The following is a 16,468-nucleotide window of genomic DNA, read 5'->3' on the forward strand; positions in this document are numbered from 1 at the left end:
GTGCTATGATGATGAGCGCGAGCAGAGCAGTGAAGGTACGACAATGTTCCTCCGAGAGTCTTTCATATCTTTCGATACAATCAATGTCCGCAGATTCTATGTCATTTCCTTGAATTGATTCAAGGAACTGACATAAAATCTGCAGATATTCTTGGAAATCATTCCCCGCAATTTTCAGAATAACTCAGTCACGCATAGAATCGAACTAGACCGAACGTCTACGCCTAGCTAGCCATATATGCTCTCATGCAATTGCGCGCGCGCGCGCACACAATAAAAGCTGTCGCCGAGAAAACGCAAGCCGTCGCCAACAAAAAAATCCGTCGCCGGGCAGTCGAGAAACAAACAAAAAGAAGTCGAGAATTTAAAAAAAAGCTGTCGAGATAATAAAAAAAAAAGGCGTCGAGAATTAAAAAAAAAACAAAACAACATAATTTCTTAATACGAAATCAGAGTCGCTATTCATAATACGAGAAGAGAGAATAGGGTCCCTGTTCATGATGCGGAATGAGGGTCGCTTTTCATAATACGATATGAGGGGCGTTATAATCATAATACCGGAATTAATGAGGGTCGCTATAATCATAATACCGGCATTAAGAAGGGGGCGCTATTCATAAACATGAAATAAATGATAATATCGGAATTAAGGAGGGGGGCGCTATTTATAAACATCAAATAAATCATAATACCGGAATTAAAGTAAGATTTGTGAGGTCGCAGTGCGAAAAATTTTATCTTATAAAGAGGAAAACTCCTATCCCGATGGAGTTATAAGTACAATATCACAACGGAAGACTGAAAACACCTTTGATAAATAACATAGTTATAAATCTTTATAGCGAGCTTTGGGGGCTACTCTTAGTCGCTTAAAATTAGGGGCACGTTTAATGATGAGAGGAAAAGGGGACACTATCGAAAGGGATAAGACACGTATTTGAAAAGAAAAGGAGCACGTATGTGTCAAATTACAAAGGCTTATTATCAGAGGTAAAAATGGGAAATTTCTATTTTCACCTAAACAAAAAAGAGGCACTCCCCAAGGATGAAAAGGCACTTAGGAGAATGGGAAATGTGCATTTATCGACGCATCAGATTTTGATAGGGGCACTTAATTGAGAATTAATGGAAAATGGACACTTATTGCGAAGGAAAATGGGAACTTGTCGAAGGAAAAGGGGTTGGTGTCATAATAAAAGGGGCACTTATCAGAGGTGGAAAGGGGAAGGGGCGCTTTTACAAATTAATAGGGCACTTTTCAAAGTAAAAGGGGAACTTTTCCTATCTGAAAATGGACATTTCTTACAAAATTAAAGGAGCATTTTTCCTATGTCAATAGGGGCACTGTTGGGGTACTTGAAAAAGTAGACGAGCAGCGTGTGTCCTCTCTGCACCCACCCACCCCCCCCCCCGGAGCCCCGCCTCTGAGCTGAGGTGGTTTGCTTGTAAATATCTATATTTTTTAACCTCTTTTTTTGGTAGGCAAAATCGGACATGATAAGCTGAACACCAGCCACTTATGGATCCAAAGACACTTCCTATAAGGATATAGGCCTACTTTGCTGATGAAATCACACATTATTAAATACAAATAACCCTCCTACAAGAACAAGTACTTCACCATCATCAACTCAGCATACACAATTCACAATACTCAGACATAACACCCAGTCCACCACAAAATAATCAAAACTTTTGAAATTATCTTATCTGTATTTTTTTCATATGATAACAGTTATTTAGTATATTTTGCAAATTTCCTTATTTGAATACGCAAATGTCATAAATTCCCCATAGTTTGATTTCTTGAGACTTTAATTTGTTGATTAGGGGAGCGTACTGAAATGCACTGCATTGGAATAAATTATTTTGCAATAAGTGGTTGGATACCCCCTAAATATTGCTAGATTGACTGGACAACCTGCTTTTACGTACTGTAAAGAAATAATCTAGATAAATAAAGGAGAGAGAAACGCAATTAAATCAAATGCAACTTGAAAGCGGAATGCAACACAGTGTATATGGCTTCAAAGTTCCTTTTGTACATTTTTTTTTCCTAATCAGAATATCCAGTTCTGGTCATGCGATTGCATTGTGAAAGAAACGTTATAGAATCGATCAGAAACGTTTGATCATCTGGTGCAAGGTTTGGAATCATCAAAATAATAAGAAATTTGGCCCAGTCATGTCAAAGTTACAAGCACTGTACACAGAAAGATGTATATGGGACTACGCGACACATGCATGATATCTATCCGGTCCGGATAGATATAATAATTTACCAAATATATCATCACGTATTAGTCAAAACATATTCTTGCACATGATTGGTAATAAGAGCTTCCATTTCACTTTTGAGAAAGGGGCGTTTCAAAAACTGATCTATACTTTAACATACCTTAATGTTATATATATATATATATATATATATATTAATATATATATATATGATTCCCAACAAATGTGTTAGTGACATGAATTGTCCCCCTCATTGTTATAGAATGGTATCTTTTGAACTTCCTGCGATGTTTAAAAATATCGGTGTATTGTGGATCTCCCCTATTCAATAGGTCACAAATCTTTGGCGCGTTCTTGTTCTTGGAAAACGTCTCTTCCCTCCCGTCAATCTTTAGAATTCGGTTTTATTCAGACACGTATCAAAGGTATCTGAGAGCTATTCTTTAAATTGGCCAAGTCTTGGGAAAATGAAGGTCCGTATTCAAGAACTTTTCGCCAAAATTTTTCGTTAAAATGGTTGTAGAGCATTAAGTCGGCTTTGTTCCATTCGCGTATCTTATCTGCCAAGCTGTCGTTGTTCTTCTTTCGATAGTCTGCGGAGCGAACCCCATGCTTTAGATAAACTACATCTTCCATGCGCCAGCAGAGTAGCTTTCGAAAGCAAGAGAAGGGATTCGTCGAAGTACTCCGTGATCATCACCAGATCGAAAACCGACTCGAGCTCGCGAATTTTATTCATGACTTTCTTCGTCGTCCGTGTCATTGTGCTCCAAACCGAAGTCATAGAGTTGCTCGTTGTGCATGCTAAATTTGAAGTATTGATTCTTCGACATGACATGTGCGAAGTACTTTTCGGCTGAGAAAGAAAAAGATCCATGGGCGATTTCGACTGGGGCACGATTTCCAGACCTCAAAGTAGTTAAAGGCCGACTGCCATTGCGCTGCTGGCTCGCGAATAATCGTCACGTACCTGTGGAATAATGAGGATCATCATAAATATAATAATGATATCAGTTATGATAATAATAATGATAACATCATTAAAACTAGATGGAATTCGACTGCGCGCGAGTCGAAAATGATGCCTCCGTCATAGAGCAATTTTACAAACCAAAACAGAAGAAATTTTTCGGATTCAAGTTCAATTGTAATCCATTGACAGGTTCTCAGAATATCGTGATTACAAACAATTTCTCATATACATATATGACCCTTTGATCTTGACCTCATGACCCTAAAATCTACTCAAGTTCATTGGCTCTGCAAGATGTCCTGAGTTAAATAGTAATCCATCTGTCAGTTCTAATGAGAATGCATTCACAAGCTATTTTTGCATACATAATGAGCCCATGATCTTTGACCTTTGACCTTATGAACCAAGAATCTACTCAGTTCATTGGCTCTGCAAGTAACATACATGACCTAATTTTGGCAGGAATCCATCAATCGGTTCTTGAGATAACGCGATCACAAGCTGTTATTGCATACATAATGTGTGCTGTGGCCTTTGACCTTTGACCTCATGACCACTAAATCTAATCAGTTCATTGGCTCTGCAAGTAACATACATGACCTAAGTTTGGCAGCAATCCATCAATCGGTTCTTGAGATAACGCGATCACAAGCTGTTTATGCATACATAATGAGCCCTGTGACCTTTGACCTTTAACCTCATGGCCCCAAAATCTAATCAGTTCATTGGCTCTGCAAGATACATACATGACCCAAGTTTGGCAGGAATCCATCAATCGGTTCTTCAGATAACGCGATCACGAGCTGTTTTTGCATACCTAATGAGCCCTGTGACCTTTGACCTTTGACCTCGTGACCCCAAAATCTAATCAGTTCATCGGCTCTGCAAGATACATACATGACCAAAGTTTGGCAGGAATCCATCGATCGGTTCTTCAGATAACGCGATCACAAAACGGGACGTACGTACGTATGTACAGACGTACAGACGTACGTACGGACGGACGGACAACCCGAAAACATAATGCCTCCGGCTACTTCGTAACGGATGCATAATAATTATAGTACTACAAGCAGTTAATAGTATTGGTAATAATTGATTACTTCACTGTCATACTTTGAACAGTTTTGGAAATATATAGTGTATGCACACGATCACAAGGACCTTTCAAAAAACAAAGTTAAAGGGCCACTCTAACCAAAACGGGCTAAAAAAAATGAGGAAAAAAAAGACATGTAGAATAGTCTTTGACGTAGATTCCGAACATGACAATGATTTTTTTTAGAAATCATCAATAATTCTGGAATCTAGCTTTAAAAATGACGACTCAAAACGGTCAGAAATATCCCAGTTTCGGAGCTGTATTGCGCAATAGCATATGACGTCACTGCAGGAGACAACATGGCATTATACTCAACATAACATAGCACTTGAATGAAGATACCCTCCTATAAGTTCTATAAAATTCCAAAAATCAACTGAGTCTTCATCAATTGTTTAAATAATGGTCATGATTTAGAATTCGTTATCTTTTTTTTTTTACCTGTTTCGTGTCAAATTTCTTGTATTTTTCCTAAAAACGAAGACAAAATACATGCACTTTCTCACAGGTTTCACGGCAAACCGCTGCACAATACAAGTGCATAACATAGATGGGGTGCGGGCGCAAGCGCGTGTGTGAAATAAGCGACTGTTATCTCAGTTCCTCATTAAATTCATGAAAGTAATTCACATTAGGCCTAAAATAAAAACTTGTTGTATTGCCCTTTGCGACTGACCCAAAAATCTGAAAATCTACGGTCGGCATTTTAAAAAAGTTTTTTTTTTTAACCGTTTTTTAATTTTTTTTTTTAATTAATGAATTAAAAAATATGTATTCTGTTTGTTTAAATGGGATATAAATGCATTAAATCAAATTATTCCAAAATTCTCACTCGTGCAAACCATGGATAATTATGAGGTGAAAAAGATATCAATGGAATGATGACGCTGAAACACATGTATTAAAGCATTCAAAACTGAGAAATATCAGCCAAAAAAGGGAGGAAAAAAACAAACAAAACATTCAAATCTGAAAAAAATATCGCCCAAAGAGGGCGACCAAAAAAAAAGTTTAAACAAAAAAAAGTTTTTCCGACCGACCGACCCATGTTTTGGCACCCAAAGGGCTATACAACAGGTTTTCATTTTAGGCCTTATGAATTGATGATGATCATTACGGTCGCTTACTTCACACACGCGCGCACACCCGCACCCTATCGTCGGTACCAATTAAAGACGTTTAAATATAATTACTAGACGGAAAGCAGCACGCACGGAAACCATTACACGAATGGGATTAGGCTCCGCCTCTTTTGGATCATTTTGAAGACGAAATAAGCACCTAAGGCGGCATTATGATTGGATGTGGGCATCATGAATATGTATTTTATCGATAGATAGATTTAACGTTACACCTTAAAACAATCTATGAAGTATGATTTTTTTTATAATCCAGTGGATTAATTCTTGTTAAAATCTTCAGTGGATGTCGGGACTCCGTTGGCTTACTCAGTGCCATTCGTTCACTCAGTTGCATCATCGGTGCAGTGCGTGTCAACTTTAGACCAAAATTATACTGTGGCCATTGATAATCAAACAACTTCAAACCCTATTTCATTTAGATGTAAAACCTGGAACTTATTAGTAAAAATATTCAGAAAAAACTAGGATTTGGTTATTTAATGTTTAGATTTTGTGTGGGTCCAGCAAGCTTGTCAAGTTGTCATATATTATAGTTTTTTCCTCTAAATATTGTGCAGTTCATGTTGATAAATCTATTTATGCCTTTGTATATAAAAGAAGACCCCTAGTCCACAATTATGTTAAGTTATATGTAGTCCACCTTTTCTTGTTTTAATAAACTAATTATTCTTAGTACTACTCCGAACTCATAGGCCATAGAAAGCACTGTTTGAGGCACAATTTAAATCTTCCATTTAGTTTTACTTTGTACTGTGCATGTGGTTCATTAAATACGAATATTGATTTCCTCACCATATTACGATTAAGGCCAACCATGACATTAAAATTAGCTAATAGACTAGATCTATTTTATTTTGTTAAGGAGAAAGGAACGCCTTGATTTTCATATTGATTTGTTGTCTTCATTTTGTTCCAATAGATTGAAACTGAAGAGCTGGAGGGAGTTAATTGATGAGTAGACGTTAAAACATCTCTTATATTTGCAAGATGAAGCAGGAAGTCCCATGCAGGTAAAACTTTCAGGATATTTAGCGCACAAAATATTAAACTGCCACCTAACTTTTACGTCGCAAGCGTATTTAGTGAAGAATATTTTATTATAGTTCTGCACTTAGCATACAGATATTGATGTCTTTAATTCCTTTCTTTGTTTACAAAGGAAATTTGTCCTTATTTACAGGAGGTCCTGTGTAGAAGAGCCATATCCAATGCACATTCAAAGCACTACATGTAGGGTATACAACAGGACCCCTCATTACTTTTATTTTTGTAAGGGGTCCTTTCACTTCTTGAGCAATGAAAATGAGGACGAACGCAAACTAAGATCGATGAGAGTATGTGTATAGGATGTATTATGGTTGATATGTATCCATTATTATCAATTTTTAATTGAAGTAGGCCTACCTGTATTGTTTTCTCTCATGTAGGATGATGCTTCTCCACAATGGATGGTAAGGCATGCTGGTTTTACAAACTCGGGAGAGGAACAAAATAACAGATATTGACGGGATCATATCTAGAGATGCAGGCCTACTCAGGGCGGCGCCCGTTATTGTGTTGGGAGGGCGTGCCACGCAGGGATGTGTCCCCCTCTGAAGTTGATTTTTTTTTTTAATTGATGGATAAATGGCTCGATTTGGTGCATACTTTTGCCAAATTAAAAAGAAAACAGTCTTAAATTCAACTAACAGGAACAAAACGCAGGTTTTTTTTAGGGGGATGTGCCCCCCTCAGAAGTTGAAGATTTTTTTTAAATTGATGCATAAATGGCATGATTTGATGCACACTCTTTGCTAAATTAAAGTTCTTAAGTTCAACTAATAACAGGAACGCAGGGGGGGGGGGGGGGGGGGGGGGGGGGGGGCTGCCACCATATTTTTCAGAAGGGTTGTTATAGATGAATTTGTCGTTTCCATTGAACAATCAGCCAGAAGGTTTAGGAGATACAAGGATTAGTTTGATTTTCTTCAGTTGGTGAAAGGTTTTTCATCGTAAACCAATGTTTATTTACTAAAATTCATACTTCTTTAGCAAGTGCCTAGCCATAAACTATACATGACAGTATTAAGGACATACAATTTATTTTCCTGCCTTGTGATTATCCTCTTCTCAGTTCATTATGAAAGATATCAGTCAGACCGCAGCCGGTGCGAAACCCTCTATTTTACTCAGCACGTATGCAAGAATTTACGTGTCTTGCATACGTAATGAGTAGTGCAGACGGTCTTCCCGATCGGCAGTTTTTGCCTTTATAATTGTTTATTTCTCATGAAATGGGTCTTATTTTAAGGATAAGAAGTTGCACTCTCTATATACTTATATGTCAATCATGTTAGATATATTTTGGAAACAGATATTTCGCCTTGAAATGGGGTTTTTCGACGATAAATCTATCTAAAGAGTAGGGCTGATTTTCACATAGAAATCATTCTTGCGTCAAGAAGATGTTATAATCAGCATAAAGCATAAATATTTTTCTTTACAATGATATCAAAATCATTATATTTTACGCTGTCCCAAAGTCAGGAACCAAAAAGATCACGCTCATGTTCATGAATAATTAAAAAAAGTAGTCAACTTTGCCGATGTGATAATAGAGAGTTTTGATTGGTCAACTACGTCAACTACGTCACATATGTTTCGCTTTGGTTTATTAACATTCTGAATACCGCATTTTGTTAACCATGCGTTGTGGCGTGCGCCTGTTATGCACTTGCGCGCAAGCCATCTTGACAACAATCTAAGGATCCTAGATCAAATAACCTCACCTGCAGCATCGATGATTCTTTTCAACTACAATTCTTTTTTAATCATTTTTCTAATTTTTTTTGGCCAGTCGATGGCGCGGCGGAGCTCCCTGGAGTTTAATAATCAGTTATGCATTGCCATTGCTCAGACGGCGAGCGTGCACGAGTAGGAAATCACACAATTTCGCGCTATCATAAAATAACAAATTGGTAATTTCCGGTTTTTAGGGTCTTAATTACTATGATTATAAAAAAACATGATTTTGCGTCAATTAGTTTTTGACATATTTTTGATCAGTGACTTTTCATCTTTCGAACGAATCTCAAAGTGGACAAATTTATTTTGTCCCAAAGTCAGGAACCAAAAGTGAAATTCCAGGTCAAAACAGCAGTTGAAATGTTACAAAAATAACGTCAATAAAAGTTGTGAAAAATTATTGTTTACAAATTGCGAATATGGCAAATTACATATCAAACTGATGCTGAAAATCTCGAGAGTGATTTTCCGCTGCATGCTGCCATGTTGAATGAAGTTAACGACCAAAAACGCAGCTACATGTACACCCCTACAAATCTCACTGAAATCGCATGGAAATTCAGCAGACGTAAATGTTATGTGATCGCCAGATATCGCTGAATAAAAATCAGCTTTCAGCCTCACGCGCGCTGCGGTCTGACTGATATATACAGTAAAATGTTTGAATGCACACGACTTGTATAAATGGAAATATGTATCTAATAGAGGCATAAATACGTGTGAAATATACCTCTCGATTTTCATGTTGATATTTTGTATTTTTCGTTTTGTAAATTGAATAATATCAGTCCTTGCACTAACATGTCCAGTGCATATTTTGTGACAATTTTTTTCTATTTATCCTCTTTCGAGGGACTTTATTTGTTCATATCATAAAATAACAGCTATTTACAACAGTGTTTAAATACAAAATTCATGCAATTGTAACATATCATACATAGTACAGAACATGAAACTAATGTGACATAATCACTAACTAAAATAATGAAAACATTTTTGTAACTTTTGTAACTTCGTTTGTATCGAATTTCTTTTGATTTTTATTTTGTGACAATAAACCAATTTAAATTTTCAAAAATGCAGTTGATAACCCCAGACCGTTTGTGGCCATTTCATCATTCCTAATCATGAATTACAATGAGATTGTAAGATCTTTAGTTATAGAAAAATACAAGGACATTCCCACAATGACGTCAAATGCGTCATCAAGTCACGTGACCGTATTTACCTTTTCTCGAGGGGTGTAGCCCAGAAAGCGTAAGATCTGTGAAAAATTGATGGTTATTATCACATTGTGGTCAATATACAGATTTTCTGAAAAAATGGAGGCTCGAATATTAATAAGTAGAGGTGTATTGATGTTTTAAAAGGCTATGTTTAGTTGGCTTAGAGTGGCCCTTAATTTAAGGCAATTTCACTAGCATTTTGCGTTTCAACTTGTAATGTGGAAAAATGACGATGACATTACATAAGCGGTGACAATCCCAACATGAGAAGTTGTGGTCTATTGAAAAAGTCTCCTGAATGTAACCACGGAGTTGGAACTTTGCCGCAGCCAGTGGCGGATCCAGGGGGGGGGGGGGGGGGGGGGGGCGGGGGCCCCCCCCCCCCCCCCCTTGAGAAAAAAAAAATCATGTAAAATCACGTGATTTTTACCTTTTGGGGGGTTGGGCCCCCCCCCCTGGCGCTCAAGGGGGGGGGGGGGGTGCAAATTGAATTTTTTTGAGGATCAAAAAAAAAAATGTGCTCACATCCCCCCCCCCCCCCCCCCCCCCCCCCCCCCCCCCCCCCCCCCCCCCCCCCCCACTGAGCGAATTTTTGGCCGGCGCGTTTTTCAAATTTTGGGAGCAAAAAAAAAAAAAAAAAAAAAAAAAAAATTGTGTTCTGTACCCCCCCCCCCCCCCCCCCCCCCCCCACTGAGCGACTTTTCGGCCGGCGCGATTTTCAAATTTTCGGGAGCAAAAAAAAAAAGGTGGGCCCTCTCCCCTAAGAAATCCTGGATCCGCGCCTGGCCGCAGCACTAACGTCCTCACTCAAGACAATATACATTTTGCCACACGCGATCCAAGAGTAGAAAGTTGGTACTTGGTAAGTTGGTAGGATGTATTCCCTGCATACTCAGTCTGAGCGCTACTGTTGCTGTAGTTAAAACCAGGGGAATAATATGCAAAGTCCAACGTCCTTTGAAAACGCTTCTACACGCTGCAAAAGACTGGCATTTTGTAATGAATATTACGACTTAAGCTATGGTCACAAATCAGAGCAGCGACCGACCAATTAGTAGCCTGCTCGGTCGCCGCTGGAATTTAGGCATCGCCCAACGATTTTTTGTTTGGAGAAGTCGAGCAGGCTGTAGAGCCCCAGCGATGCATTGGCGGTACGTGCCCTATCGATTTCCTGTCAGGCGCCAGTCAATTTTTGGTCAAATCTGGGCGAAATCGGAGAGCTTCTCCGGGCGGCGTGACCAACCGATGACCCACCGATACCCGCGCGGTTTCCCACCGGCCACCGGCTAATTTTAAGGAAATTGCCCGGCAGCCGCCGGTGATCGGCGGGCGCCAAAATACGCTCATTGCCCGGGTGTTTGCCGCCCGGACACCGACCTGATCGAGCGATTTAGGTAAAATATCAAAGCCGCTATAGGTCAAAGGTTGCTGACCGATTTTTAACTCGCCGCCCAGTGACCGACTGATCTCCCAGCGGCGAGCGGGCGGCGACCGGGGGGGGGGGGGGCCGGGGGGCGAACGCTCAGCAGCCTTTGACCTAGCGGCTTCGAATTTTGACCTAAATCGCTCGACGCGGCGAACGCTCGATTGGGTCGGTGCCCGGACGGCGACCACCCGGGCACCGAGCATACTTTGGGCGGCGAGTGAAAGTGAGCAGGCGCCGCCCGAATTTTTACTCCGCGCTAAGACTTCAGCAACGACCGAGCGATGCCCTAAAAACAAGCCGTGCCCGGGCGGCCGCCGCTCGGTGCCTGGGCGAAATTGGCTCAAAACTCGCTGCCCGGCCGCCGAGCAGGCTACTTTTAGGTGATGTGACCATAGCTTTAGACACAGGAAGTTGAAGGAAAAACATGGAGCTTTAAAAGTTGGCAAAGCTTAATATCTTGAAGGCCTTTGCGATCAACTAAATAACCTGGCATTATGGAACGCTTTGTCCATCTCCTTCTTGTCGAGCCGAGCGTGATTGGTCAGCATATCGTAGCCCGTTTCGAAACTCCAGTTCCCCTCCTTCGCATGATTGCCACCCCCTTCGATGATTTGCTTGGTGTTGAAGAGTGTCCGGCAGTTCACGAAGTGCCCCAGATGCGGAACAAGGACTGTGAGGTTTCTGGTGAAGGCGTAGCGATTGAAGATGGAACCCATTGTTGTGGAACCAGTTTTGTGGGTCTTGAGGTAGACCACCTTGTGGTGAGGAAGACAAGGGGGCTCGGTGAGCCAGCGAGAAGGTACTGAAGCCATCAGTCTGGGAGAAAGAAAGGAATAGTCAAGAGATAACGGACAGAAGGGGGTAAGTATTGGTGATAATTGATTATTAAAGATGGTAGACAAGCGAGAAGATACGGAAGGCATTAATCAGGAAAAATAAAATGGGAGTCAAAAGAGAATGGAGAGAAATGGGTGAGGATTAGGTGCTGAGAATTTATTAAAGATGTTATATCAGGGCTCATTTGGGCCAGCTAGAAGGTATCAATCTGTTAAAGAGAAAGCGATGGTTATAAGCAGATGAATACTGGACGAAAAGAAAGATGGAGGGGTACATGACCGATAATTAAGCGAGTTTCATCAGCATGATAATCTGATGATCAAATAATTAAACGAGGACGGTGATGTGTCTTGTGCGTCTTTAGTAAAGTGTGGTAGGTACGAGGAGTCGGCCAAGGTAAACTTATGTATGCATGGTAATTAATTACCCTTTACATCGAATTAATCCTTTATAGACTTACAATCTGCGTCTAAGGCTAGGTTCATGATTTTGATTAATATCAATTACTGAACAACTGATAAACTGAATGATATCGAACGGTAATTAATCATTCAGTGGTTTCACTTCTATCAATTCTACGTTGTGATGAAGATGTGAAGTCATATATGGTAGCTTTAAATCAAAACAATATTAAAACGATGAACAATATTGAAACGACTGAAAGCAGTGGCGTAGAATGGGTCCAGCAATGGAAGTGGCACTGGTATTATCAAGAGGGTGGCAGCATGTTAACGAAATGCGAAAGGACACGACATAGGGATGACATAATAGAAGACTTTTGGTATATTCTGTTCACTTTGCAGTCTCCACTGTCCCTTACCTCTCCAGTTCACCTTCCTAAATATATAAAATATTGGAGATCCAATGGAATTTTAAGACTGATTACAAGTCGACTTTTATGATTCAGGTCCAAGGTTTATGGTGTTGCCATGACTTCAAATATCTTGCCCTTAATGATAGAGGCAAGCTTTTCGTCGCCTGCCCGCAAAGCGGCCGTTACTGCCACTGACAATACATAGCTCCTATCACCTTCTTGTGGGCAGTTGATAATTTTCAAGGAGCTTTTTACTCTATTTTGAGTTTTTGAAAGTAACTCTTTTTTCAGTAACTCTCAGCTCTTGATAAATAGGCCCAATCAAGACGTAAGCGAGAGTTGTGTATCATCGCGCCACTCTAGGTGGTATCACGTTGGACGACTTTTGACAAATTAATGACTTCCCCGAAAGCGTGATATCCCCTCCCTCCTTCTCTCCAGTTTCTGACATGATAACATTTACCTTACAACGTCGTACAAGCACAGCAGTCTCTGAATTGCTCAAGTAATTGAATACAATTTACAGAGCCACTTTACTTGCAATTCCGTCAAGGCAATTTTCTAAGTTTGGTTTTCCTGACCGTGATTGTCAATTCTATCGAAAATGAAAATAGACAGCTCTATCGTTCTCTTCTCCGTCCTATTCATATCATCTATATCACCATCTTACGCGATTTGTTCTGACCCCATCCAGTGTAGTATCGAAGGTAGGTTTATGTAGAATTTCACTTTTCACCATGAAAACCTTTATTGAACGGCCATTTATTATGATAGTTCATACTTTTGTTTCGTTGATTTTACTTGTGATCGACTCTGGGCTAATTAAGAAGTTTTAATTCCCCTAAACAGCATATTTATATTATTGTTGGAATAACAAAACAAAACAAAAAATGTCTTACCCCCCCCCCCCCCCCGCTTATTCAGCGGCTGGCTGAGACGTTGCGAAATTTTCGGCCCGATTTGAAATTGTTAACCCCCCCCCCCTTGAAAAAATCCTGCGTACGCGCCTAGATGTAACAATAGCCGAAACATAACTTTCACCGTCAAGAGCAATGAATTTTTTTTCTTTGCCTCATCAGAGGATTTATCGATGATATATACATGGTTACATTCAAAGATACAATACTACAAATCAAATTTACATAATCGCAAAAATATTAAAAGAATTGAAATTAAATTTTGCTTTGCAAAGCAATTGAATCATAATTAACATAAAAATTATACTGATAGTTTTGTTTCCCCTCTCTTTTTTTTTCTTTTTTTTTTCTTTTCTGAAATAACACCCAACAGTTCTTTTGGTAAAAGCTTTCTGGTCACCTTTAAGTTTGATTTATTTTCCATTCTTGTTATAATTTCTCTATGGATATTCTGTTTAGAAGCAACTTTTTTCTTGTCTATCCCAGTTATATTTCGTTTAACAATCAATTTAGAAATGGTCCAAAATGCTATTGTAAAGAATAAAGTACAATGACTTTCACAATCTATTTTGAGCAGGTGTTGGATATTGAGCGTCAGTATCCTTACTTTGTATATATATCTTAGCAATGAATATCCTTCGTTAGAGAACGTAACATTTGCATTAGAACCATTTGCATATCAATCATTGATGACAAATACATAAACAGCTGAAACGCGAACCGTATCGACACACCATAACAAAAATTGGTATTGGAACGGGAATAAGATACTTCTGAGAAATGCATATCTGTTTCATGCGAGTACATTATGAAAGAAACGGGAACTAAGTACAGCGATAACACGTACTGTTAGGTAGTGGAATGGTCATGATGAAGGGTGATATTAATGACATTGTAAATCGTATCGAAGTGTCTACGTTATGCGATGCATTAAAGTTTTAAACAAAAACTGTAAATACATTTCTAAACTTTAAAAAAGACCGAGCATGATGGAAATCACAAGCACTGCATACAGAAGTAAAGCGGGACAACAATCACACGTATAGCATGAACGTTTAGCTATCGTATTTTATTGGTTTGGATGGTTTGGAAAAAAAGGGCCTCATTTTCGTTGTCCATCTTCTCGCTCCACCTGAAAATGTGTGTATTTGGTGGTGAATTGAAGTAGAAATGTTGCCACGTTTAAAACTTGCACGTTTTCACGATTAATGAGGTATTAGAAATCGTTATATTTATGGCTATTTCAGCCGTCTCTGAACCGATTTTGATCAAACAAAGATGAATTTGTCATTTAAATTGTATATTCTTTCAAATTTGACACTCAATTTTTCTTTATCTCACGCACAGAATTATTTTGTGTAGCGCCCTCTGCAACAGAACTCAACTATCCCTTTAATCGAGCAAATTTTACAAAGTGAAGATATTGCAATGTTAAAATCAATATCACCCTCCTTTCCGATCTTTTATTGAAAATTAGAAGGAGGTATAGAAAAAAGAATTTTATATTTTTATGTTATCCGTTTTCGTACAATACTCATGTACATTAAAAATATAAAAATTACTTTCTGTCTGGCATGTATATATTATGTGATGCAATATTTGTCGCTTTGATTGTACTGTGTGATTGCTCAGAATGTATTCATGAAGTGATTTTGACACTTTCTTCCCGTATCAGGTGGTCATATAGATGTCATTTAGAGGACAAAAAGACGAACAGATCATGTAAGGATGTGAAGTCTTTATGACGTTTTCTGTTGGTATTAAACCACATTTTAAAGACGTCCCAACAATGTAGTCTCTGACCAGCAATACAACAAAAAGGACATTGAAATGGTGTCCCTATGACGTCTTCCATTGGTACAAGTTTACGTCTCGAAGATGGCCTTTTTTTAACCAAATAAGATGTAAAACATATATTAAGATGTCCGTACGATTTAAACTATTGATACAAGTTTATATCTTTAAGACGTCTTTTTATTAAAATAAAAAGATGTAAAAATCACGTCAAATGTGACATCCATTATATTTCTTATTTTTGTAATTAACCTTCTTATTTAGGTCTATTAGTGTGTCAAATTTCAAGTCTACAAAATGCATGGCTTTTGAGAAACCATGTACAGTTTATTTGACCTTTGACCCTACAATCTAAATAACATAATGAAATATGCATTTTTTCGATTTTGTGCTTTTATACATGTAAAATACATGTCACAACTACAAACTGCAAAAAAAAAAAGTGTTTTTAAAGCCTTTCTGAAGGTAGTAACTGATGGAGACTGCCTAATTCTAATTGGTAGATAATTCCAGAATTTTGAAGCAGATACAGTAATTTTCCTATCACCGGCTAATGTGCGGGTAACTATTATGTGAGACGGAGAGGATCACCGGCTGACCTCAATGCACTGGCAGGTGTATATAAATTCAAACAGGTATCTTACTATGGTGGAGCTTGATATTTTGAAAACAAACAGGAGTAATTTAAAGTTTATTCTTTGTAGCCGTTGCACACGATGGTAGAGAGAAGCCCATTACAATAATCAATACAGGATACATTTTACATCCTCCCCCATCCACCCCATCCCGGATGGAGAGTGGCATTTAAAAAAAAATTTAAATCATCGTATGGAGTAAAACCTGGCCACATCATGAACTCACCCAACTGGTCGAATTCTTCGTTGCTGAAAAATTGACGTCCATGCGATAAACAAGGTGACGACGGACAAGCCCCCGAAGGTGAAGAGAACTAGTTTCAAGGAAGTTCTCATGTTTTCACCCCTGCAATTCTTCCTGCTCCGCTGCTCGGGACCTGTTATGAAAATTATTTGTTTGCATCGGTGTTTGTACCAACTTGAAATTGGAAGCAAAATTATGAATTGATCGGACAAATTTCGAAAATGAATGACCAAAGCCGAAATTGACTCAGACGTGCAAATTAATGAAGTTTTGGGGACGAAATTGAATGAAAAAGTGTTAAAATGGATGGGATACCCAATACTAAATACTATCATT

Source organism: Strongylocentrotus purpuratus, unplaced genomic scaffold (assembly GCF_000002235.5).
Source record: "Strongylocentrotus purpuratus isolate Spur 01 unplaced genomic scaffold, Spur_5.0 spur5_scaffold_12, whole genome shotgun sequence".
NCBI lineage: Eukaryota > Metazoa > Echinodermata > Echinoidea > Camarodonta > Strongylocentrotidae > Strongylocentrotus > Strongylocentrotus purpuratus.